At 47.6% G+C, this 22590-nt stretch overlaps 1 long non-coding RNA gene across 3 annotated transcripts in view; it reads left to right on the forward strand.

Moving 5' to 3' along the window:
* The window catches only part of LOC139828453 (uncharacterized), a 40386-nt gene that overhangs the window by 16492 nt on the left and 1304 nt on the right, over positions 1-22590 (forward strand). Inside the window, exons 2-4 of one of the 3 annotated variants that reach the window (XR_011740057.1) lie at positions 9208-10158; positions 13995-14125; positions 17771-17903. This is a non-coding gene — a long non-coding RNA (uncharacterized lncRNA). Of the gene's footprint in view, positions 1-9207; positions 10159-11416; positions 11628-13994; positions 14126-17770; positions 21712-22590 lie in introns of those variants that run through there. The other 2 variants (XR_011740055.1, XR_011740056.1) reach the window with 2 other exon arrangements.

Here is a 22590-nt window from a genome sequence, read left to right on the forward strand (position 1 = left end):
GTGTGAGAGCAGGATGTCAGGACCCCTTGTCAGTGCAGGATGTGACCTGGCCACCTGCAGCACACTCCTCCAGTGGATCTTTATCTCATCTTTGTTGATGTTTTTGTTCTGTTGCAAAATGGAAGGAGACCTGGAACTTTGCCACATGAAAGGAGACCTGGAGATGAGGTTTCCACTCTGCCACCTCCTGCCTCTGCAGGATAAAACCAGAGATCCTGCCCTTCATCCCCCCACCAGACAGAACCAGGTAGCCCTTTGCCCACAAATACGGCGTATACAGCCCAGGGGAGTCCCAGCCCCTGTTGCTTTGTCTAAAACCCGTGAGAAGGCAAAATAAGACAGAGCAGGGGTGGAAAAGCACTGCACTGCCTTTCTGTGGCAGAGCAGGAGCAAGAGGATCGAGGCTGCCGGCCTGGAGAGAGCAGCCAGATGCCCGGTGCTGCAACCTGCTCAGGAAATGGTCTTTTCGTTAGGCAGCTCTACACAGCTCTAATTAAATTATGGGATTAAAGCCATCTCATTCCTCACTCATCTGGTGCCAAACGCTTGTTCCAAGGGAGTGCCCTCCATTAAAGGGAAAACTGCCCTCGCAGCGCTCTGCACCAGCTCATCAAGAGAGTTCAGGCCGCCACAGAGTCACTTTTTGATTGCACTGCATTGCAGATGGGGTGTCTGGAGCGCTGTCATTCTCGTGTGGCCTTCATCTTCTTTTGGTCCTCGTCTGTCAGCCTTTCAGAAAGCTTTGGGGATGGATAATCCTCTGCTTGCTGCTCTTAGCTTTGTGCAAGTCTGGTCAGGGTCTGAGCACTGTGCAAAGGGTCAGTTGGTGCAGAGCAGAAAATTCACAGTATGTTCTCACCCAAAGGTTTGAAGAGGACTAAGACCTTGCTGTGCAAAATGCTCTATAAATATCACAAGGTCTGCAACTGATAGGAAGGGAGGAAAAGTGCACAGGGATCTGACTTGCTAGTAAAGCAAGGAACAAGACCTTACCCTCTAAGAAGCACAGGCAACCTTAAAAAATAGTTCACAGCAGCCAGTGAAAGAGGAAGCTGTAAGATGCAAAAGGGAGTTCCTTTGAATTTACTTCTGTTGCTTGTAGTTCTTGTTGACTGATGATATAAATTTCCTGTGTCAGGGCAGACCTAGGCTGTGCCTGGTAATTAGAGATTTGGGTAGTTTCTCAGCTTACTCCTTGGCACTGTTTTTTTTTCTGTTGCTTCACAGAGGAGTTGCCAGGGAAAGCTGGTGCTGATGGAAAGGCTCCTCTCCTTCCACCATGCTCCTCGCACCGTGCATTATCATCACACTTTGGGGAGCTGGGTAACCTGCAGCTTAGTGAAGCAAGATCCCTTTGGCATGGCCCATGTGCAGAAAAGCACGGACTTTCCAACATGGTACCTGTGCTCTCTTATTTATTAAACATGCACATTGCAGCTTGCTCCTTTCACCAGTAGAAATATGGGTGATTAGATCATGAAAGCACCTCCTGTGCTGCAAAGCATGGTCCTGATGAGGACTAATCAGAAGAATACAGCTCTTTGAAACCTTTCTGCTGTGTTATTTATCAATTCCTGCTTCCCAGTGAGCTGCTGCTTGCAGGCTGCAATGAGAAGGTCTATTGGTGCTGCATTGCACACACAACCCAGCTGGAGGGAAGGACAGAAGGCATCTCCCAGTGTGAGCAACTGGCTCTTTCTTTGCAAGGCATGTGCCAACTTTCTCGTGCCCTTTGCAATGTTGTATTTTCCTCCAATACGGACTGAACGTGGCTATTTTGGCTGGGTCATTAGGGTAGATAAAACTATAGTTTCCCTTGCTGATTGTTCAGTGTGAAAGCCTATTGAAGTTCTTCTTGGTAGGGCTGCTGCTATGAATGGCATGAATTTAACCTCAGCTGTCTCCCCCATTCAGTCACTGAGCTGCATAATCGGAGAAGTAGTTTTTTCCTGTCTTTTGACTTCTTGGCTGGAGGCATAGTATGTCTTAGTTTTAATATACTGCCTTTTCTTCTGGACAAGCTCTCAATCTCTTCTGCTTTTGTAGAGTTGAATAAAACAGAGAAAATCCTGTCTGAAAAGGAGCATCTTCCCACAAATTGAATTCATCCTTGCAGATGGTCAAACTGCATTTGGACACAGCTATGAGCAACTGGATCTATCTGGACTTACCTTGAGCAGGGGTTTGGACCAGTGGTCTCCAGAGGTCCTTTCAAACTAAATTACTCTGGTTCTGAGATTCCTGTCTCCTGCAGGGCCACATTGCTCCCATTTCCCTCCCTTCCCTGCTCTGTTGGTTCTCAGCAGTGACCCAATTCAGGAGTGAACTGACTAACCCCAACATGAGAAAGGGCATCCCCTAATGCTGTTGAGATCCTGATCCACATGCAGAGATCAGGAGGGAAGCCTTCAAGCTTTAGAGCCGGGACCAAATATTTACCCTGCACATACTATGTCTCAGGCAATTAAGGGAAATGAACCAAAAGCAGGGTGGTGAGAGAAGCTGTTTGCTTTTCAAACCGGACCAGCAAGTGCATATTAAATTACCTGTACACTTGGTAATATTTAGCCATAAATCTTACTAACAGTGCTCTGCAGTAATGCAGATATGAAGGAAGGGAAATATAAGGAAACAAAATGAGGAGGGGACGGGTTTGGAATGATAAAGAGAAAAGGATGCGAACTCTGGCTGATCGCTCAGTTTGCAGCTGAAGGTTTTTATAGGAAGGGCTTCAGCTCTGTGAGGAAATCAGCTGGAACAGGTCTGGCAGGATGGCTCTCCAAGTGAGAGCTCTTCTTGCAGAATACAAATGATTTGTATCCAAAATAGAGTGGCTAGAAGCAGCTATTTCAGGAGCTCTCCCTGCACTAGGGCAGGAGCGGGGAGGTGGAGGGAGCAGAATATAAAACAACACCTGTCTTGGAGAAGAGGTGTGATCTGAAAGGTTGGAGGGCTGATCTTTGTGGTAGCTTGTGTCTGAATAGCTGGGGTTTGTTTTTCATTTGTTGCTTTTTTTGCTACTTTTTATTTTTTTTCCTGCCTCTGATATGAGAACAGAATGCTGTCCCCATATCCCTAACGCAGCTGGCTTTGTGACCCCCTTGGGAGGTGTGCTGAGGAGTGATGAAAAAGAGAAGCACCCCTGTTTGCAGAGGGATGCCAGCTTTGCAAGCTGTCTGTGCCCTCACTGCAGCTCTCCCAGCCACACGACCCAGTGCCAATGCTTTATGCTCTTACTGCTGGTCGCCAGGAGCAATTAACTAGCAAACAGAGTGAGGACAAAAGGCTAGCATGATTTGCAGCCTCGCAGGAGGATACTCCCAGCCCTTCCCCAGGCTGAAGGACTGAGTTTATCTGGTGCCCAAGCCACCCACCAACCCCCTGATGGACTGTGGCACCAGGAGATGCCATGCTGTGAACTGCGCAGCATTGGTACCCATCCCTGCATCCAGCCAGCGGGTACCAGCATTATAGGCATGCCCTGGTTTGCCACAGCCCAGTTTGCCAGCAGGCTCCAGCCCCCAGTGTTAATTTTGGCCAGAGATTCACCTGGCTCAGTTGAGGAGGAGCCACACTGGACAGTTTCTCTGCTCCGAGACGGGCACCGTGCCACGCGCCAAGCCGGCTCGCTGCCAGGAGCAGCAGGTCCTGGCGGGGGCTGGGACAGGATGGCTCGCCCATCAAGAAGCTTCCCACCAGCCAGGCACCATGGCAGCCTCCAAGCACCCCTCCTCAAATGTCAGCTGCCGTATGCACCTTTTCCCTCCATGGGTGCAAGCTGGCAATGTGAGAAATTGCGCCTCAGGCATGCTGTTTCCCCAGGAGCTGGGAGAAGGTTTTGCAGACAGCAAGGCAGTGCCCTGGGGCACGTTTCCAGCTCCTCGCAATCAGCTTCGTGGTGATGCTGAATCCCCAGGCTCCAGCTCTGCCATTGCACCAGCAGCTCCAGTTTGGTTAGGGACCATGTGTCCTTATGGCATGAGGGGTCAGCACATGCAAACCACAGCTCACTCTCTTCTCCCCTCATCTGAACGGTAAAGAAGGGCTGCAAAAAGCTGCTGCAAAGTTCCTGCTTTGCAGGGGAACTGCCGGAACATGCCTGTTCATGCTAGGAGAGGACTTGGACAAAGCAGCCAGGAGTGCTTTAAACAAACCAAGGTGATGCCCAGACCCATAGTTGCCATGTGTTTCCTGCAGGACAGGGTATCAGTCCAGGGCACTGTTAAATAGCACCGTATCAAGCCCTTTGTTTCTGGTTATCAGCTGGTGACAAAGGCTGGTGGCAGGAAGAAAGCCAGGATTTAAAAGCTGTGATTCGAACCCGGCTCAGCTGTTTGCTTCTGGGTCATGTATGAGGCCACGCAGAGCTTATTTTCAGAGTCGGACTTAGAAGTGGTTGAAGCCTGATGAATCTATACTTGGGATAGCAAGTGATCATGGCAGTCACCACTCCTCACATGGAGGAATTTAGGGGGCAAGAAGATAATCTGTTTTGCTCTTGTTTTTTCTTTTCAGATGTAGTAATGTTTCACTGAAACACCAAGTTTTCTTTTTTATTAGTGAGTGCTAGAAAGTATTTCAGAAAGCCTCCCTTGTCAGCATGCTGTTCCTTTCCAAACCTTGCTCTTGCATCAGCCAGGTGTGCCTGCTGCCTGCGATGAAGCAAAGCCAAAGTGAAGCCTTCCAGACCTCCCAAAACAAACTGGCATGGCTACAGTCAGCTCTTGCTTTGGCAGCCCAAGCTGCCCGTGTGGCTGCCATGGATGAAAACACGCTGGACCATCAGCCAGGCTGCACTGCTGATCCTAGCTAACAAACAGCCCTTGGGACTGGCAGGATCCAATATTTCTGTTTTCTGACGTGTGACTCAGTGCACAGGCAGGAGCAAGGCACTACCTTGGGAAATCAGTGTGGCACCATGCAACTGCTGCTTGTTCCTTATGTAGGGAGTGAATGTGATGCCCTCTCTTTGACTGATGCAGAAGCAGCCCATTAACCAGACCAATGTTGAGCGAGGTTCCATGCAGCTCTTGCCGGTTATACCTTTGCCTGAGATCTGCTCTCTGCACAGATTGCACATCTATGGGGGAAGCAGCTGATTTGGATGGCTGGAGGGACATGCTGCTTTGCAGCGCTCCGGGGGAGCCTGCTGTTAAATTCCACTGTAACAGTGCGCCGGTCACAGAACATTAAATAGCAAGGTCACCTGGGCATCTCCTGTCAGGGACCTTGCCAGAGCACAACCATATATGTCTTGTAGCTTTTTACTAGCTCAGCTTCGATCCGCAGATAAACCCCTGTCTCATCTCTCCTCCTGGGGAGAGCAGTGGCTGTAGACATTGCTCTACTTTGTTTGTTCACCAGCTGCGTTGCTCTGTGGTGAGGAGCTGTGGAGACCCCCTGCCTGGGGATGTGCACATGCAGGGACACCTTCCTCTGCCCATCATGGTCCCAAGGAACGGGCCAGGCTTCTCCTGTACTAACTACCTCTTCCTTGGGTAGGATTTCTCCCAACCTTGCAAGCTTGCAAGTTGACTGTGCTGACGGCCTGGGTGAAGAGCAAGTTAGGAAAGCATCTTTTAAAGTGTTTTGTTGATGCATTTACCCTATTTTTGTCAAGCCTGAGGGAGCTGATATGCAACTGAAAACAGTTTCAGTTGCTTTTAAGTTCCTCCAGGGCTGCTCTAGGCAGGCAGCTTCAGGAAAGCCAATCTGAATTGACTTCCAAATTAGACCAATTAAACCAAATGAAGTCTTTGCAGGGAAGAGCCCCTGGATGAATCATGCACTCAGCTCAGGGTAGTTGTCATGCTACGGTGGGAATGAGATGATTTACCACTGTCACCCAAAACTACTCCCTCCTTTCCATTTGCCATGAGGCAGCAGTCTACACCTGGGATGTCCCATGTCATTGTGACATGCTTTTGGTGTCCACTTGTAGCTTCTACCTGTGCCTGCTTGGTCTCACTCAGAATTACTGGTGTCAATTTGATGCAGCTTACTTCACTGTGAATCACAGCTATGTTAATCCTTCTTAAGCATAGCCACAGAGAGATTTAATGCAATTTAGCTGGGAAGCTTCACATTTAAAAGAGGCTAACATTTCTGGGGCTCCTGGTGCAGGATGTCTCACTGTCCAGTGGCCACAGCCAGCAGCTGCGCTTCTATAGTGCTTGTCTGCATGGGTTGAAATCCTGGTCCAGAGTCAAGGCTTGTTCTCTGAGTAAGCCTGCTATTTTATGTGCCTGGACTTGGGGATAGTTTGTAGGATCATATCCCAAGGGTTGGGGAAAGACAACAAAGACATTCCAATCTGTGCAAGTTATGCTGCAATCATATAGCCAAGTTCCGTCGAAAGAGGTCTGTGTCTCTTGTGAGAAACTTCTAAGGGGTCTGCAGACAGGTAAAAAGCAGGATTGTGGAGAGGCCAAGGCATTCTGAGGCAGTACCTAGCTTTCCCTGAGCCCCAACCAGCTGTTCATCCCATCCCAGTGTCTGCAGTGCATGAACAAGTTTCTCTGCTCTCAGTATGAGAGTTTGCAGGGTTTTCAGAAGATCACTTCACTGTCAAAAATTGTAGGGGTTTGCTGAATGTTGCAGTGGATTTAAATGGGAAGTAGCTGGAATATTGCTGTCTGACTTCTACATCTGCATGCTGAATACATGGGGACAAGTGTTGCCTTGTGTTTGGCTTGCAAGGTCTTAGGCAAGGGGTATGTGCTTGGGAGCAAGGTGGGATTTGGAGTCCTTCTCACACTCAAAACTTTGAAGTGTTGATTTCTATACTTACCAAAGCAGAAGCCAGCTTTGCAATGTCAGAAATTCATGCAGGACAGATTTGCAAGCTGACCTAGAGCAAAGCAAGGAGAAGAAAGTACTAAATGGGGCAAGAATTGCTTATTTCACAACAATTACCAAGAAATACTGAACTGAAATATTCCCTAAGGACAGGGCGAAAAAGTCAAACCAAAGCAATTGTCACTGCTTTTTGACCTGGAAGTCAGATGTTGCATCTCTCCTTGGGGATGTTTCTGTTCCTCTGACTGGTTCCTGACCTTTCTCAGAGGTCTCCAACCCCAGATGAGAGGGAAAGGGGCTTTTCCATGCCTCTCTTCTGCTTGCTATTGCCTCTGTTGCTTTCCCTCAGAAATTGTCACTGTCAATGTATGTAGCAGAGGTGTTTGCTTGTTTTTTGGTGCCATACACTGGCACCTCAGCCCACCAGGAGCACGGATGCGCTGTATTCTATCAGTCCTCTGCACATTTGATGTTCTTGGCCAAGCTGGCCAGAGCAGTGCCTTGGGGAGGGACAGTGTGTGGAAGTTGAAAGCTCAGTGCTGGCCAAGTATTGGCCGTCAAAGTGGGCTCATACTCCTAGTTTAATTGGTGTCTTCTTGTAAAGCCTGGAATTGTCTTCGTTTTACAAAAGCAATGGCTGCAGAGAGCAGCTTTTGGCAGCAGTGGGTCAGATCCCCAGCAGGGGAGAGCTGATCCTGTTGAGCTGTTTTCCAGATGCGTCAGCCCAGATCCTCTGGTCTTTTGAGGGTGTAGAAGCAAATGGCCCAAAATCCTGCAATTCTGCTGCACATAATCCACCTCTGGGAGTCAGGAGCAAGGCTGGTGGGCAATGTCCTGCTTGCAGCCTGGCCATAGTCATGGACTTGAAGGAGGGTGTGTTTCTCTTTAGTGGATAAAGACCAAGCCAAGCTCTTGATGAGCCTCCAAGTATCTGATGGGAGCAGCTATGAGTGGAGTCTGAGGGGAGGTGAAAACAATGCCTTGTACCTGCACGGCAGCCACAGACACCCTGGCATCATCTCAGGGTGCTTTCAGAGCCACCATCATTCCCATGGACCTGAAAGGAAAGTTTTCAACATGGTCCTCTTGCAGGGAAGGTCAAAGAGGGGCAGGAGAAATAGTTTGGTTCATGGTTGCATTGGCTTTGAAGCCTCAAGCTTTGCTGGAGGATTCTCAGTAGACCTTGTTTAGTGTTTTTGCAGGATGGAAAATAGATGCAGGCTGTAGGCAAAGTGGTCTTCTTTCTTCTTCATCTCTATATTTTTTTTTTTAACCAGGCTCTAAAGCCCTTTCCTGAGTCCTTGGATTGCTGTTTCCTTGCGTTTGTTTTCTGGTACTTTCACTGCTGCTAATTTGGAGGGGAAATGTGATGAAAGAGAAGTGGAAGGAGAGGTTTCTTTTTTTGTTCCTTTTTCTTGAAGCCAGAAAAGAGAAAATACAAAATACAAAATAACATGAAAATGCCCCAATTCTTTCAAAATATCTCCTTGCCAATTTTCACTCTCAATTACAGATTTCGTACCTCAGCAAAAAAGTAAACTGTATATCTCCTGTAGAAATACAGGGGCATTTTCCTTTGTCCACACTGGCTTGGGTACTGACCTAGGGATATGGGAAGTCTTTCCTTTGACTTCGTCAGCTTTGAAAGACCCATTGTTTCTTAACAGCAATCCTTTATGCTGACGTGCACTTTTCATGTGCATCTGTCAACAGGGGAGGGGGAAATTATTGAAATGGGTAATAACGGAGATGAAAACAATCCATGCTGGTCTCTGGATAATAACCAGCTGACATTAAGCCTAAGCCCAGCTGATAACAGTTAATAATAAATGGGCATTAATTAAAGCTAAATTACAGGGGAAGGTGCAGGCTTGGCTCTCAATCCAGTTAAAGCCCTGTAATTCATAACGGAGAGAATGTGTCCAGCCTGTGAATAAATGATCAAAGGCTAGTTAAGTCAACATCAGGGCTGTGTAATAGTGTAGATGATGCCTCGATAGGGAAGAGACAGAGGAGGATTAACAGATCACTGGGGCCAGATGGTTCATTGGGTTTGCCATGCAGCGTGCCAGCGAGATACATGGTGGTGGATATGAGAGCTCAGCGCCGAACTATGGTGTGGCTTCAGAAGGCCTAGGGACAAGCCTGAAGGGAGGCTATGGACCTGATGGGAGGAAGATGTTAATCATGAGCCCCTCATGTTAACAACATGAAGGAAAGGGCCCTAGGAAAGTTGGTAGGGTCTCTGGATGGTGGACTCCAAGGGAGTTTGGACAACCATTGGTGACATGTCATTAAAAGACAACCAAGAACAAGCAAGGTGCTGATGATGGCTGTGGTCAAAAGCCTCCACTGCATCTCAGAAACAGTGTCACTCCCACTCTAACATTTACTTTGGTATTTAAACAGGGCTGTCCCTGGAGGTGATTTCCACTTAGACTTGTCGTTCAGCTCCCAAGCCAGAAACAGTTCCAGTCTGAGCAGCCCCACAAAGGGAGCCCAGTACAGAGTCAGAGAGTAAAGAGGAGCAACCAGGCCAGCAAGTTCTGAGGGGCTGGGAAATACAACTGTAAAAACATGGCTTTACCAGGGCTGAAGGGAAGCACCTACAGGCATACCCTCTCCCTGGCCATGCCTGGGGCCAAGCTGGCTCTCAGCTGTTCTTGCAGCATGACCGCCCCAGGGAGTTTTGCACCACAGTGTTGTGAAGGATGCTGCACTGTCTGTGAAGCAGAGAGAGATGACAGCTGCTTGTGCCACTCCCAGAAGCAAAACTGAGGCTGGTGGAAGTTCAGACCTGACTGTGATGTGCCCTTTGAGGAGGGGGAGTCAGAAGAAACACTGATGCCCTTGAAGTTGACAAGATCACTGACAAGGGAGCAGTCACTCACTGGGATCTACTGAGGATGTGATCCACGTGATGCAGGTGGAGAACATACCACCATCTCTGACAGCACCAGCAGCACTGACAAACTGAGGAGAACAAGCCACGTGATGGCTGAGGGTCATTGACCAGTGAATGCTGGAAGTATTCATCTGAACCAACAGCCCCAGAGTGTTCACACACTCGGGGACAAAAGACTCAGTTTTAAATCTCATGGTGTTTAGAGAAGCTTTAGAGTGTGCCACCTCCCAGAACCACCAGTTATGGGGAAAAGACAATGTTTTGAAAGCTTGGAGTGTTTAAGGCACACTCAGACCTTCAGATGTGTCCCACAAATGATCTTCAAAAGCTACACAGCATCAACGATACTCTGAAAATGCTGCTCTGGTCCAAAGAAACTCTACTTGTTCTCTGCCTGTTTCTTCTACATCTTGTCTGCAGAGCAGCTGATCCAGATGTGCTATTCAAGATTAAAGGTAATGTTCTCACTCATGAATAAATGTGGGGGGGTTTTTTTGTGTAATATAATGAAGACAATGTGTCTTTGCATTTTGGCTCAATACAGCTTTGCATTACAAGTATCCACAGAGGTAATTCAGAAGCACGCTCTAGTTGAGACTTGCACCCTGTGTAATTACCCACCAGGTGTAGGCTGGTCCTTGTGGCACTCATGTGAAGTGCAAGCTGGAGGATGGCTGACACAGCTGAGGCCTTGGGGCTTGCTGGGACCAGATGAGTGCCAGTTTGCACCAACCCTGGTGGTAGGAGCCAGGGTAAAGAAGCTGGCAAAGTTTACTCTCCTTTGCACAGCTTTGTCAGAAACAGCCAGTTACTGAATTGGAGCAGTATTTCTTAAATGGTACGGCCCAGGCTTTCCACATTTGCGTGTGCCTGCATGCAGAGCAGCTCTGTACAAAGGATGCTCCACACATACCATGCTGATGGGCAAGGCTGGGTTTGCTACAGCATGGCTATGCTGTCTTCAAGAAGCAGCAAGAGGGAACCTGACTCCCCAGATACAAATGCAGTCATGAAGAATGAGCCAAGCTTGGAAATATTTTTATTGTCCTCTTCCAAACAAATCCGTATTTGCAGAGGCTTGATCTTTCCATGTTTCTAGGTGCCAGACCTGGGTGTTGCTGACAGCAAGAGCAATTCTGGGGGAATGTTCAGTTGAGGCTTAGTAGTCCTGGAAAGAAACCAAAAGCTTTTAGTCCTCAGTAGTGCAATGGACTGAGCTCCCCCCCAATTTCCTCAATGGACTGGCACCCTTGGCACCCAGACCTGATGTGAACATCTGATGTGATTCTGAAGGCACTGCTTAAAGAGCCTGCCTCTGATTTTATTTTCCTTCTAACAGAAGTGTCAATATTAAAGACTCCAGTGTGATTATGAGGTCCTGTTGTGTAGGAAATTGCCTTCAATACATTTGGCTGTACCAGATGATTTCTTTCCCTTCCTGACCTCCAGAGATTATTCTGGAAAAACAGTTCTCAAGGTGTTATGGCAGGAGGAATAAAAATAGCCAAACAGATGAGCTGGTCTCTCTATTGGTACAAATACTTGCAAGTGCTTATAGTGCAGAGAAAATTAAGCCTGTAGCAGGAAACAGAGGGAACCCTATACAAAAGAAGGAAATTTGGGAAGAATGACTAATCTAGGAGAGGAAACTAGGTGCTGCGGCCTGCTGTTAGCAATGCAAGTGTCTCTCAGAGCATCAAGCTGATGTGCAAGTTGTGCAGGGCACCAGGGCACAACACCCCAGTATAGCTGATCATTCCTGGTGGAGCAGGGCTGCTAGCATCTCCCAGGGCTTTCAGAGACAGAGGCTCAGAGGGCTTGAGTGCTCCATCTAAAGAATGGTGCGAGATGGCATTCAAAAATGCCTCTAAAATGGCAACCTGAGAACTGCTTACATCTGGATGTCATCAAGGTGATTTAGGAGGTAAGCCGAATTTAAACTTCCAGTGCTGGAAACTGTTGCTTTTGGGAGGAATGATGACCCTCTCAGACGCTTGCCAGCTCCTGTAGCCTTGTGTGAGTGCCTGCTGTGTGATGTGACCCTCTTGTTGCAAGAAATGCCTCTCAGGGACAACAAAGAGCCCACAATAAGCAAATACACTTCTGATCCATTTTGCCTTTTCTATCAACCTCCTCTGTCCTGTTAGCAGAGCTGCTCTTCTTTCCCAGGATTCCTCACCCTCCCTCAGGAATTCCTGAGGAGAGGAGGTGTGGGGCTTCAGCTTTGGCTTTAACTATTAGCTACCAAGATTATGCTGGGGAATATCTTGACCTCTTGGTGAACAAGGGCTCATACTTTAGAGGTGACTTGGCTACAGAACTCACAGGACTCTGGGGAAGTGAGACAGTAGATAAGAAAATAAGAAGCTGAAAAAGAGGTGAGACTCAGAAAAGCTCCCAGTATCGCTTCTACCCTGAGCAAAAGGCAGGACATCATTGCTTGAGGTGGAGATGGGGAAAGAGTGAAAAATAAGCTATCAAGCTCCCTGTCATCTGCAGGTTTGTCCTGCCAAGATACGAGCTCCTCAGGTGGAAAAAATTCATCAAGACCCCTCCGTTCACAGCCCATGAATGACCTCAGCCCTTTGAGAAAGCAGCGTTCCACATGCCTAATGGGTGTCACTCTCTTGAGCACATACATCAGAGCATTCGCAGTGTGACAGGCACTTGCCTGTGGTTTTGCACAGTGCTGCTGCCAAATTGGTCACTGCTGACCCTTCCTCTTGGCACCCCTACCTGTGTGCAGTGCTGGTCTGAATCCATTTCACCCCTACCCACCAAAAGCTTGCTGTCAGTGCCTTCAGGGTGGACTTGGTCACTTCAGCAAAGCCCTCCAGCACAAGTCAGAGTCAACAGTCTCAGGCCCTGTCACCCTCTCTGACGTCGCCCTGTGGCAGACACAAAGACCTTGACTGCGCATTGACCAGCCCTGGGATCTGTAATGCAGAGTTGCTGCTACAATATCTGAAGGCTTGAGTCAGGTCATAGCCGGCTCTGTGGCTCCAGTTCAGTGATGGATGGATATGCCATTCCCCAGGCTAGGGGTTATCTGGGCTATTTAGGTTATTCTAGGCATCTGTGTTATCTCAGTATTCAGTATCCATCCCTCTCCATGATCCTGGATAATGGAGCACTGGTTCCATCCCCACAGCCTTCAAACTTAAAATTCTTGCTGCTCCTTTTCTCCTCTCCATCACATGACAGTTCTCCCCCAACATGTCTCACTTAATTCTACTGTATTCACTGAAAAGTGGTGTAAGAGTTTCCTTTAGCCTACTAAAGTATCACAAAACCAGAGTAAAGCACTCAGAGTGTTTTATTTAACTGCTTACAAAAGCTGGGAGGCAGCCTGGTCTTCAAACAGAGAGGTGCAGTTGTCGTTGCAGCCACTCACCCTGATGGGACTTGTTCTTGCAGTTGTTCTCCTTAACCACAGGTCCCAGTCCCTGGTTTGCTTGACTCCAGCCAAGGGGAAGAAGAAGACAAGACACAGTGGGAGCCCATGGAGGAAGAGAGATAAGCTTGTGATGCTGATTCCTCTCTTTTTTATTTTATGCATCCTAAAAACCATTTTCTCATAGTTGCTACCTGTCTAGTCTTTTAGAGGTAGAAGCCTTTTGTAGGCAGTATCTTCTAAGGGAGATGTTATCTCTTTTCAGGAGATCTTTCCCAAAGGGACAGGGTGCCCACTGCATGGTCACAGGCCAAGCAATGAGCATGAGTACATGGTCTGGAGCAGAGGCACCGAGGACGTCTGGGTCCATTTGGATTTTGTTGCTGTGGTTGGATTCTTTGATATCTCATAAAGAGTGATTCATGTTTCGGCCTTTCCTTGTGGCAGGGGTTTTTATAACAGCTTTCTCTGGTGTATAATAAGAGCTGAGTGAGTGATGAATTCTTCCCTCACTCAGGATATTTATAGCGTTTTTCTTTCTTCTTGAGCGAGTCACCTATTTTCACAAGGCTTGTAGGCGCTTCGTGTCAGTGAGACTTCAGCTCCTTTGCTAAATCTGGGGGAGATTGCCCAAAGGGTTCAAAAGTGTCTCAGGAATGGGATGGTGGACTGACTGGGGGCATCAGAGGTCCCATTGCACGAGACTTCCAGTTTAAGAAATCAAGCCAAGAGCCACAAGACTACACAGTTCACCCTTTATTTTTGAAGGCACCAGGGGTCACATTTCCCATCTCCACAGATGAGCAGACTAACGTTTTATTTCTCATTTTATACTGGAGCTGGGTTCTCAGTATTTTGCTGTGGAAGCTGGGATTATATTGGTATCGTCTCTTCCAGGGTGCATCAGCTCCAGATGGGATGAGATCCAGAGCATTTCATGTGGGTTTATGATAGCTCTCCTGATTACACAGAACAGATATGGACCAGCAATGGATTTCTCTTCACCAAGGGCTTATTCTGCATTCTGGGTAAGCAAGTATAGCAACCTGACTACTTCTGTGTCCCCAAAACACGTGTCTGGATACCTGTTTTCACCTGGAGGGGTCAATAAAAGTAAGCAGGTCAGCAGCTAAGGCGCCAAGATGCCCATCCATCTCCCCTCGGCCACTGTTTTGTAGTCTCACGTACAGAGCTGGAGCTGCAGAAATTAATGCTTGTGCAATGGAGGTTTGAGCCTAAGGGAGGTCTCCTGTCTAAGCAGAAAAAATGTCAGGTTTTAAAATACTTCACAACCATTTGTAACTTTCTCCAAGGAGAGTCTTGTGGCTTCCGTTTCACCGGTTAATACAGAATGCCATTTCCCATTACAGGAATAATATAAAACACAATACCGTAAAACTGACAGCAAAATGGTATTCTGAGGGCTTTTTCCATCTGTACCTAATACACAGCTTCTGGGTTTTTTTCCCCTTGCATTTTCTTTTTTGTTTGGTTGGTTTGTTTGGTTGGTTTGTGGTTCTGTTTGTTTGTTTGTTTTTAATATTGGCAGAGGGAAAACAGAAGATTTCCCACCTCACATGGATGCTTTTTGCTCCCTTTACCTTGGCCAGGCTCCCGGTCTCCACAGCACCTCTCCCTCTGTGGATGCTGCCCCCATGACAGTGCTGCCCATGTTCTGCATTCCCCATCTCCAGGCTGGTCTGAGGCCCAGGTTAGCCCCACATCCCCCCTCCCTCTGCCTGGGGGGAGCACCTTGTACCATCCTCCTGCAGCTCTGTGCACTTGTGCCCTCCTCCTTTTCCCACAGCCTGATTTATTGGGATTATCTTTCCCTTTTACAGCCACCCTTCGCTATGCCTGATTGCAGTGACCTCTGGTCCCTGCATAGCTCGCATTCCTCTGGGGGGGCTGTGGGCCACTGGGAAGAGGTTTCTCCTTCCCTGGGTGACTCCAGATGAGATCAACAAGGTCCTTCTGCCAATCCATCCATGCTGGTATCCAGCCCTGTGCTTTCTCTACCCCAAGAACTTGCCCTGGGCAAGGCCAGGTGGCTGGGGGATGATGTGGGTCTCCAGGGACGATGTTCTGTCTCTGAGCTAGTGACCCACAAGGCAAAGAAAGCAACAGCAGAGTCTGCCTCTGCCATGAGGACATGCTGCTCCTCCTGTCCAGTGTACCTCAAAAACTTGTCTCCTTCACTCCCTGAAGCTGGGGAAATGTGATGCTGAACCTCCCTAGGGCTGGCATATGTGGTGGGGTTAGGGAGAGGACATCTTCCTGAGACCAAGACAGTAATTTTATCAGTCTTCATTTTATCAGTCTTGTCAAGTCTTCTCTTCCCCTTTCCAGCCCCTGTGCAGGATCGAAGCAGGTACAGCAATGCTGAACATGGGGATCACACCGTACCAAGTGTTACGCCTGGCAGAGCCAGAGCTCCTCAGACAACAAGGGGCTGGAGAATATCTGAAACTGCTGAGAGCAGTCTAGGCATGCTCATCAGTGTGTGTTGGCAGCTCTTGCCTTGGCAGGATCCCTTCTCTCAACCTACCCAACAGGGCAGTGTGAATGAGCCATACTCCAACAGGCTCCCTTCAGCTGCAGCTCATCTCCCATGGTACTAAAAGGAACCACTTCTGAAGTGAGCTGGACTTAGGGTTGAGGCCACATCCAGCTGGCTGTGTCCTCTCCTTCCCTGGGGATGAGCAGCGTCCAGCCACCATGCAATTCCTGCATGCCATGTAGCAATGGGGATTATCCCGCCCTGGCATCTTGCTGCTTGTCTCCATGAGAAGAGACTCCTTTAAATCCTTAGATTTAAAAAAAAAAAAAAAAAAAAAAAAGATGAGTCAAGCTGTTGCAAAATCCTGAAACATCAAACTCATGAGTTATTTTTTAGGGTGGTTTTTGTTTAATTCTAAGTACTGGCTTCTTTTCATCTGCCATCTCACCCAGAAGGCTGCAAGTCTCTTTCCTTCTGACATCCGAGAGGGAAGGTGGCGGTCCTCAGCATGAAAAGTTACCCATGGGATGCGGATCTTTTACTAAACTGCTAAATACCATAGCTCTCCCAATAGGATTACCAGCAGTGGAATCATGTGGATGAGCCCGTATCACCCATGAGGGAAGTGACAGCCCTGCAAAAGCACTGACTGCTGCACAGCATGCATGGAGCCAGGATGGATTCTGCAATGCTGTGTAAAATCCTCATGCTCACGGTATGTGTACCAGAAAATGTCTGCACAGCCTGGAGAGAAAGCACCCCCCTGCATCGGCCCATAAAGAACACTGCATTTTACCAAGCACGATTCTGGGAATCTTCGCTCTGTGAATCAGTCTCTTGTGCAGCTGGTCAGGAGAGGATCTTGCTGGAGGTGTTTAGAACAGGAATGTGACATGAAACACGTGAAATGCTGGAAATTAAATATAAGGGTTTAGATTTTACCTGAAATGTTAGCATTTTAAATAACCAGCAGCCAGGTAATGAGGTAACCCAGCCTATGTGACTGATAGCAGTGATGATTGATAGCAAACTGTATTGCCAGACCTTTCACTGCAGGTAATTACAAATCAGCAAATACCCTGAAGTGATTAATTACTGCCTGACATGCTTTTGGAGACAATGTAGGCTCAGGGAAGCCCCCTCACCCCAATCATTTTTCTTTCCTAGGAAGGAGACTTTTGCTAGTTTTGTTTATAATTGGGGAGGATTGAGTCAATGTTATGAGAACACCATCAACCAAGAGTTGTGAAACAGTTGTGAAACACACACACGTGCACAGCCACAGCCCCTGCCAGATCCACCCCCTGCCTGCACTCTGCACTGGAGCTGATGACACAAGAGATGAGCTCCTGAGAAGAGCTGGCTCTAAAGCTGTCAGCTTTCCCAGGCTGCGAGGCATTTCTGCCTTTGTTTTCTTTTAATAGAGCTAATTTTCTGGGGACATGAGAATGATCAGACTGATTCAAACATGTCTCTGTTTTGGATGCTGATGTAATAACCCTCTTGGTGGAGATGAAACACCTCCCAGCTCCTCCTGGCTGCCCTGGTGTTGGTCAGGGAGGTGGGAAAGGGAGTGATGGTGGATGATGGAGGGACTCAAGGATTCTCAGTGATTTGTTTTTCAGTCCTCTGGCAGGGACAACACCGGAGGGGGTGTAAATACACCGACAGCATGCTGGCACAAGCATTTTGGCAAAGCCAAAAAAGCTCTATTGGAATAAAGTCCTATGGTGACTGGACCAAGAAGCTTGACCAAGCCTTGATGCTTTCTGTAAATCTTTTGCCTTTCTCATCTTGGGAACGGTTGCCACATGGCTTTCTTGTGTTTTGGCTGGTGCGGTTCTTGGTGCTGTAGCCATGGATATTCTTGGTTTCACCCATACAAATTTAAGATCATATTTTTAACTCCTCCTCCCACCCTGCACTAAGATTGTGTCTGACAACCAAGCATGGCCTAGAAAATGTGATTGTGATTGATTTTGTTGCCTGGAGCCCATGTCGATTTGAAATTATGTCAGTGTTTTGTTCTGCAAGTCGATTTTTTTGTTGTTGTTTTTAAGTTCTTCCACAGTTAGGACTTGCTGCTTTCCCTTAAAGATGTTAGGTTTGGCCTGAGCATGGTAGGATTAAAACTGAATTTTTCACTCTGTCTCTCATTGCTCTTGTCTTGCAGAACCTGCTCCACCCAGCCCGGCTCAGGGACTTCTCTGCAGTCTGGTCAGGGCTCTGCAAGGATCCTGGGGTCTTATTCCCTCTTCTTGCTTCCCATTTCTCCTGATGACTGTGAAGGCCATGTCTCAGCTGAGGTAAAAGAGAAGCACCGGGGCAGGGAAGGGACTCCCCTCTTCTTCATGCTCTCAGGAGCCAGAGCTTGAGATGTCACTGTCAAACTGCTGTAAATTATCTTCCATGCCTTGATAATCCCCAAGGAGGTGAGAATACCCCAAAGCAAGACCTTGGGCCATCAGGTCAACCTGAAAATCGTCCAGAAAACAAACACAAGCCCTCGAGCAACTCACCAGAAACTGTGTCTTCTGTGGTAAATTGAAAGATGGACAAGAAGGGGCCAGACCTGCAGGGGACAGGATTTAAATGACTCGCTGTGTCCGTTATGGCTTGTACATGTCCAGAGCCTGTTTGTGAGTAATTAATGTGGTTGTCTTAAGCAGAGCCGTGGAGAGCGTGATTAAGTAATTAATAGTAATTAAAGGCACATTATCCACAGGCGAAATGAAGGAGGGAGGAGGCACCTGCCTGTGCGTGCCTGAGGCTCACCCCATTTTCACAAAGCAGTGTCTTTAAAATTTTAATTCAAAAACTAAAATCAGAATGCAACTTTCCACTAGTTTTAACTCATAACTCTACCATGCTATTTGATGAGCTTATCTAGGAGCTGTCTTTGCAAAGCTCCTACTCCATCCTATTTCAGTCAGTGAAGATATAACCCTTAGACCCTTTTGCCATTAATGTGGGGTCTGGCTTAAGGGGAGGTTTGGAACAGGGACAGTAAACCAACCTCACTCCTATCTATCCCCACCTCTGCTAGTCTCAGGTGTTAAGGATGAGGAGGAGAGAAAATCTGTGTGAGTTGGTTTCTTCTTCTGAGTCACCCAATCAACAGCAAAGCCAAGGCAGGGGCAAGAAAAAAAGAAACGTTGGAGTGAGGAATTCAGGTTTAGGCTTAACCTCTCTTTGCTTTGAAAAGAAACAGATCAGTCCCTTTTAAGATGGAGAGAGGAAAAAAAAAAAAGTCTGAGCTTTGTAGAAATTTCCCTGCATTATTTGCTGAATCAGACTTGAAGCTACAACTATTTCTTTCACCAAAAAGGGCACTTTTTAAAGTGGATTTACCTTTCCAGCTCTAACCCCTGCTGGTCTCCCTTGCCTTCAGCTATGTTTTGCCAGCAGGAGTAGACTTTACATGAACTGCCCTTAGCAACATCCAGGGAGCTCATATCAAGAGAAAAGATGCACTGAAGTTTTACATTTCCTACTTGCAAACCCTTTCCCTTTCCTTTTCAACATTTCCCCCTGCTGCAAAGAGTAGCTGAGCTGTAGATCTTGAATTATTTTCATGCCTTTGCCCCATTTAGACATTGCAGGACATTAGACAGAACTGAGAACTGAATCTGCTTCTCAAAGTCACACCACACAGTGTAAGGCTCCCAGGCATTTTCCCGCAGCCAAAAATCTCCTGACATTTCATATATTAAATCTGTTTACTGAAGCTGTTCTTCTGCCATAATACTTTTCCACAAGCTATATATTTGCCCTTGCTACGGCTTCTCTAAAAGAAAAAAAAACTGTCAGGGCGTCTGGCTTATGCCAGCACAATGAGTTTTCTTGCGAGTGAGTCACTGCATTTGCAAGGCTGGAGCTGGAAGCTGGATTTCTGTATCATTCCTGGGGACCTACCTACAGAGAAAAGCTAATCCAGGGTATGCAAGGATGCAAAAGAATACAGGTTTAAGGTGAATTTGGGAAGAAAAGTATTGTTTTTTTCTTTCCCACCCTGTTTAGCAATTGCATCCATGGTGGATTGCATTAAAGCCAAAAGGAGGGTTCTGCTTACAGAGTCAGAGGAAGGTCCCCATGTAAATGAGTCCACCTGGGATAATCAGGAGTAGCTGTTCTGTGTAAGGTAAAGCCTTGGGAGCAGCACTGAGGGGAATGAAAGACAAACTCCTTTTTCTTCATGCTCCCCCTCTCATTATTATCTACACATAAATTATTCACATTCTTTGCAAGCTGAGTCTTGTCTTGACTGAGGGAGTTCAGATCATTAGAAACTCAACAATTTTGTGCATATTTCATGATAAAGGGAGCTCCAACAGGGCAGGAGGTTAGGAGAAGGAAGAAAAGGGGTAGGAATTCTTCTGCTGCCATTTCTGCTCCCATGAGTTTCCTGAGATTTCTGGACTGCTGATACCAGAGGCTCCTGGACATCCAGTAAGAAAAAAGCCATGAAGAAGATGGCAGGACCTCCCAGAGAGGCCAGAGGACCCACATGCATCAGGGTGGGATGCTCTCAGGGAGCATCACCTCACTGGAAAAAGGCCAGAGATGCTGTGCTGGGGAATAAGTGATGCCATGGAGCATAGGGTCTCCTTGTACCCTGCTCAGATTTCAAGGTAAGTTTCATTATATATATATTTAATAACAGAACATGCCTTAAAAAGTTTCCAGTAAAGAGCCATCTAAAAGTGAACAAGATCCATTCCAGAAAAGTTGTTTCAGCATTATCCAAATGCCCAAGGTCACTGCAGCTTGCTTTTTTTTCACCCCCGTAGTGGCGTTTTGCCATCAGCATTTCCATGAAATGGCTTATTTTTGATGAATTCTTGGTTTCAGATGGCAAGGGAAGAGGATCACTGGATGGTTTCCAAACAGCTCCATTACAGATGCCAACATTTTGCATGAGGCCTCTCTCACCCTGTTTTATTGATCACTAAGACATGACCTCCCAGGGCTGAGTCTGCCCAGGAGCAAGTAGCGATGGGACCTCAGTGGCCCTCCCCCTCCTGCCTCTGTGTGTAGCTCCACTGCAGCACTCCCAGTTCAGGACTTAGTAGAAATTTGGGTCTGTCCCCATCTGCCCAAGCAAACAGGCTCCAAAATGTACCTAACCTTTCCCAGCCCATCAAAAATCATACCTGCCACCTCCAGCTCTCTGATGCAGCCCCAGCCCAAGTCTGGAGGATACTCCGGATTTCTTATCTTGTTGAATTTCCCTCTTCCACCCTCTCTGGTTTCAGAGCAGAAATAGGACCCAGTTTAGTGAGGATGTGTAAAGGTTCTTCCCCATCCTACAGGATGGTGGCTCAGAAAACTGTGATTGCCAGTGGGGAGGAGGAGATGCTTGAGCTAAGGGCTAACACTGGCACAGCAGCCAGTGGACACAAAGTGGTTGGGAAAAGTTGTAGGCTGGAAATTAAAAGGCTCCTGACCACCAGAAGAAATATTCAATTTAAGAGGAACAGGCAGAGCCATGGTAGGCAAGAGGCCTCTTGAAGGGAACAGAGTTGGTGAGTCCCACAAGCTGGTAGAGAACAGGTCAGCTCAGTGCTGGGATGGGGCTCCCACCTCATCCCAGTGCCACCAGGCATGTGCCAGACCACAGTGGAGGAAAGCAGCTTTCATAAGCTGTGGTGAGGATCCTTCAGCCATTGGTGAAGACAAGGCTCTTCCAACTCCAACCTGTGTCTGAAGTGAGCCCAGCGTTTCTCTCTCCCAGCATAAGCCTGGGCTGCCATGGGGCACTGGTACATGGCTGCCTGCTGATGCTGAAACCTTGAGGGAAAGGAGGTCCTGGTGACATGAGAGCTAATGAAATATTTGCAGTATACTCTCCCTGTGTGCAATTATAGATACTTAAAAAACAGAACATAGATTGGATAGAAACTTTTATATACGTATGTATACATATGAAAACATACCCAGGACTTATTTGCAAATAATTACACATAGGGAACTTGAACATTGCTGCTGTCTCAGCAGACACAGCCCCTCCTTCTCCCTCCCATCTTTCTGCGTCACTCTCTCTGTTACCTAGCTAAAAATAAAGGAGCGTTGGGCACCCAAGTCTCCCATGGGGAACAGCATGATAAACATCAACTCTTGGTGTTAGCAACCCATTCATTTGCTGCCTCAGGAGGCTCCTGTGCTCCAGCCCTGCAGTGAGGCTGGTGTGGGGAGGAGGTGGGGGATGAGGACATTACTCATTGACCACAAGCCCTCTTCTCCCAGGCTGTCCCTCATACAGACCTAAGCCAATTTTTAGCTTAAAATGAGCCAGTACAGGCTCTGCTCAGCTCAGAGCATCCTCAGAGGTTATAAATCCTCAGGCCACATTGCTAGAACTCCAGCAGGGCTGGTTTTTCCCAAACCAGCCCCTTCGAAGACCTCCAGATGGGTTTATGGCCTTCTCATGCTCCACCGCTCTCTTCAAACACATTGTCACACCAGGACTTCCTTGCCTGCAATCACAATTCTGTTTTCACCCATTACACCCCAGCAGTTACCAGGGACACAGAGCAGCCAGGCTGAAAAGAAATGCTGATGCTGAGGTTTAACAAACAGTTTTGACCTCCCACCCCCTGCCCCCAACCAGCTTTGCTCTAATTGAGTTTTACAACGAGGCAGGAAGGAGAGGGAAGAGGATGCCCCAGATGGGTTATTTGTCCTGCATGATGTTTTGCACCTGGTGAGGGACAAATCATCATAGAACTCTTTGCATCGCACCCTTGTGATGAAAAGATGGAGGTGGGCAGCACCTTAGGAGAAGCTGGGCTGGGTGGGAAGATGGTTGGCTTTGGTGCCAGGAGCTGCAGGCAAAACTGGAAGGAGATTATTTTAAACCATCCTTGCCCCATTCCCAGCCTTAGATGTCCTAGGGCTGCTGGAAGCCCCAGAAGAAATGCAGCAAGTCCCAGGGCTGGACTGAGGTTTGTGGGGAGACATCAGTAGGGTCTCCCACCTCTCTGGGACCACCAG

The sequence above is a fragment of the Patagioenas fasciata genome, chromosome 7 (genome assembly GCF_037038585.1).
Source record: "Patagioenas fasciata isolate bPatFas1 chromosome 7, bPatFas1.hap1, whole genome shotgun sequence".
NCBI classification, from domain to species: Eukaryota; Metazoa; Chordata; class Aves; order Columbiformes; family Columbidae; genus Patagioenas; species Patagioenas fasciata.